The 4,538-nt window shown below is 37.1% G+C and overlaps 1 long non-coding RNA gene across 1 annotated transcript; it reads right to left on the bottom strand.

Moving 5' to 3' along the window:
• Positions 1–850: 850 nt before the first annotated feature.
• LOC307003465 lies at positions 851–3,472 on the bottom strand. The gene is made up of 3 exons (XR_013798716.1): positions 3,221–3,472; positions 2,109–2,274; positions 851–1,287 (listed from the first exon to the last, which is right to left on the bottom strand). It is a non-coding gene; the product is annotated as an uncharacterized lncRNA (long non-coding RNA).
• Positions 3,473–4,538: the final 1,066 nt, after the last annotated feature.

Here is a 4,538-nt window from a genome sequence, read left to right as displayed (position 1 = left end):
TTTTCAGTGGTGTATAAAGACCTTACTTAATGAACCGTTATGTTTTGAGTCATTTATATCTACATAACCGCAGGCACCCCCTTCTATGAAGCTCGACATATTGTGACGTCATGTTTCTACCGTAGCCGACAGCGAACAAACAGCACTACAGAGCGTTTCGTCACTAACTTGAATGAGAAGCTGCAGAAAACACATATTGTTTAGGACAAGAGCCGACGGAGGGTAAATCTAAAAATCACGGGTCAACATCGGTGTGGCTTTTCACTGATGGAAGGGAAAAGCTTTCCCTTTCACTGAGGGAAAAAGGCTTTCAAAGCGACGCCGAAGTTGCCTGTTTTCTGCTGGATGGGTAAGGTATTCCAACTTTAACATTGCAAATGAAAACTGTTGTTTCATAATGTTAGCATTACCTAGAAGCTAGCCATAGACACCGTGTGAAGTGACTTTTCCCTTGTCAGTGGTGTAAAATATGTAGGTATATTGTTTCATGTAACTTAGTTATTCTCCCTCCCTGTGTTATGGCTTTTCTATGTGGGGATAAATGTGCTGTTACGTTCGTGAGACAATCAGCTGATTAGTACTATTGACTGTAAAACACTAACATTAGCCTACAGCATAACAGTTCATACTAGCCAGCTAAACTAATCTGTTAGTTAAATTTTGTAGTTGGATAGTTTCATGTGGTTCTTCTCCCTCGCTGTGTTGTGGGTTTGCTATGTGGGGAGAAATGTGCTGGTTACGTCGGCCACCGTAGCTTCTCCTTCCAGTTTGAGAAGGGAGGGATAGGCCGTAAGTGACTGGCTGTTTGCAATTCGCAAACCTCACCACTAGATGCCTCTAAAAGTCACACACTGCACCTTTAAAGACATCGTTAAAATAGTCCAAGTGACTACAGTGGCTCAACCATATGTTTATCAAGCGACGAGAACACTTTTTGTGCGCAAAAAAACAAACAAAACTAATGACTTTATTCCACTATTCATTATGTTCTCCGTGGGCCTAAGTGTGTTTACGTAGTATAACTGCACATAGTATATCTGTGTTGCACGTCACCACGTAGGCTCACCATTGGCCGACGCTGGTCATGTGTGTGATGCGTGTGACTTATGGAGGAGTGAGACAGCTGTCAGATTTCACGAAAGTCTTACGGGGTTGGAACAACATGAGGGTGAGTAATTACTGACAGAATATTCATTTTTGGGTGAACTATCCCTTAAATATAAGTAGTGTGGGTGTGCCAAACTAGCACTGTGGTCCAGTCTGTGGTCCAGTCTCTTCATGCCCCGTCTGTGGATAAAAAACAGATTGACTGATGTTACTAAAAATTGGTGAATTATTATTTCATAAACATTTGATAATAACAGTGTGGCTACTCCATAAATGTTAACCCTAAAGTTATTTGGACTGTGCTTTGAGTACTATAAATTTATATTAGTTTTTTTCCAACTCCAAACACATGTTTTCAAAACGATGTCACCCTTTTTCAAAACTCTACACACAATTCCCAAAACTGCACACACAAAATGCCTCACATCTCCTTCAAAATGTAACACTGCATTCAAAATGCCATAACCACATGACAGAATGAAGCATTTGCATCAAATGGCAAACACTTCTTTCATAATAGTAAATTTTTGGATATACCATGTAAACACTGTTGTTCTATATCTAAAGCACTCTGGTCTTTCATAGGCTTATATCTTCACTTCAATACAATGTTCTACAGTGACAGTAATCTGCTGAGAGCGGGAACAAGTACACTAAACACCAATGCAATGTAGAAACATAACATGTTTTTTAGGCCAAACATTACTGTTGTATACAGTAGCATACAACACAACCATAAACATATGTGAACCAAAAGTATATTCTTTAGAATACAGTAAAGAACACAATTGTGTGTGTGGGGTCTCTGTCCATTGATGGCATCAATAGTTCAAAACATCTGACCTTTGACCTATATGTGATTGGTTAGTGATCAGTAAAGCAAAGTGTTTTCACATGTGAGGAGTGTTTTTTTCTCATGCAACAGTACATTCCACAACAACATGCTGGCACGCTGACAAAATTTTCGTCTTCGAGCATAGTACGGGGATAGTTTCTCTCACCTTAGAGCTTCAATTCAGAGGTCAATGCATCCAACGGTTGTCCTGTAATGAGATGATGTCTGTTTGGTATGCTTTGGCCTTGAGGGGGAAGAACTAGTAGAAGCTTGATGCTCCGCATCCGCCAGTTCAGACGCCCGTCCCATTGGAAGTCTCTGTGGGAAAAAAACTGTAAACCACACAAGATTAAAATGTAGCTTACAAATGTTATACAATGGAAAGGTTCAATAACACATTGTAAAGGATTAGCTACACCTGAAAAATTAATGAACTTCCATCATTGAGGGGAAAATAAGATAATGTGCATCAAAATTCTGTGTAACTTTACCTGCTAAACTTTTCTAATTTGTACTAATTTGCCATACTATGGAAGTAGTAATATAATACTTTCATTGTATGACAATAGCAGCATTGAGAAAGGTCTTCTTTGAAGCTATTATAATAAAATTATAAAAATGTATAAACCAGGGCTTGGCATTAACGTTAACCCTGGTCTTGTACTTGTCCTTTGGACAAATAAATCGTTCATTCACTTGTAAAAAAAACAAAAAGTAGCTTGTCAATGAATATATACATTTTTTGAAGTAAGGTTATTCATCTGTGTGTAACGTGTGTGTGTGCGCGCGCGCGCGCTGTATGCTTAACGTTAAATTAAAAGAGCACATTAATATGAAAACGGTGATTCAACTGACTTGGAATTAACGTTAACTTACCTGTGAATTAAGCAGTTGCGTGACATTCATGTTAATACTAGGCATAAATGGCATTATAAAACCCCAATTTGCCCTCCTGTAGGGCATTCCGTCATGTGAAAACTACGAAATAACCGTCCAGTGAATACTTTTAAGTTAATTAATTTTAAGATAATTTAGTTTACTTCCATTCACATTGAAAAATTGCCACCAAAACCTTTACAAAATCGTTAATCAAGATTACAAGCCTAAAGCCTAAACTTACAGCTAAAGTCTAACAGTTGAGATGCTAACGGACTTTTCCCGAAGACACTAAACCATTTCTATAAAGTAAATATTCAACGGAAGCGTGTTATTTACATGAAAGAATGTGTCAGAAACATTTTTATGTACTATTTGTGTAATTTTGGGGACTAAACTTACCTGAAATTAGCGAAACCAACAGTGAGAGACAGAGTTGCTGCTTGTCGTCAGTTGAGCTCCCCGCCCGTTTCCATGGTAACTCCAGTTCAAATCTGGTTCAAAAGCAACTCGAATGTTCAGTGCGCGCGCAAATTAAAATACGTAGAAGTCACGCAGCATTTACATGAAAGAAGAAATGATGGAGGGAATTATTTGATAATCAGATAAAATATCCTGAAATGTGAGGTTAACATTAAGTGTATAGACTCGTGGCCATCACCAAACTGTTAACGGAATAAGAATATGAAGCATTGAGTGTAAAACAATGTTTACAAAGTCATTTATAATAGGTTATAATAGGCTATAATATAATGTAATATAGTCTATAATATTATATAGCTTTATATAAATGGTTAACGTGGTGTATAAATAAAATGGCTAAACATTTATTAAAAACTAAACATGATAAGGCATGGATATATTTTATGAAATATAGGCTACACAATATGTACACAATTTACAGATGTAACATGAGGAACAATTTAAAAGGTTTATGTTCAATGTATTTTTTAAATAATATATGTTCAAAATGTATTTCAATATATTTAACAGAGCTTCACATAATGTGAATAGCATATCTATAAATTACAGGAAGGTCTGTCTGTCTGTCTGTCTGTCTGTCTGTCTGTCTGTCTGTCTGTATACTGTTAACCACATATCTCTCGAACCGTTAGTCCAATGGATTTCAAACTTGACAGGTTTCTTGCTACGGGCACGAGTAAGTGCAGTGTCAAGTTTGACGTTGTTTGTATTAGAAATGCAAAAGATATCGCTAAATATATCGGCAAAAGAAGGTAATTGTTTAAAAATAAACATTCTGACATAAACACTCTGTCAGCTAAACATTTAGTCAGCTACACTGTTTACTTCTGAATATTGTATTTTATTCACAGCTTTTCTCGGAGTTCACTGTGTAGCCTGCTCCCTGAATCGTGTAGTTAAATTTTCCATATTTATTGTATGTCATTATGTCAGTATCAGTATTTGCTTTCATGCACAAATAAAAATGTCACTGAACTTTTGCTGTGTGATTGTAATGAGCCTAACCCTAACCCTAACCCTAACCCTAACCCTAACAGGCACTTTGCCATCAATTATAGTAACCTATTCGCACACTGTTTGCTCAAGCGTAGCGTTTTCTCTGAGTTACTGTGTGTAGCCTGCTGCCTGATTCGTCACGCTTATTCATTTGTGGATGTTAACTGAATCTGTAAGTCAGCTATGCTGTTTACATCTGAATATTATATGTACTTCTCTGGTGCGCTTAATGTTATCGCTA

Source organism: Phoxinus phoxinus, assembly GCF_949152265.1.
Source record: "Phoxinus phoxinus genome assembly, chromosome: 8".
Lineage (NCBI taxonomy): Eukaryota > Metazoa > Chordata > Actinopteri > Cypriniformes > Leuciscidae > Phoxinus > Phoxinus phoxinus.
This window is presented reverse-complemented; position numbering and strand designations above follow the sequence as displayed.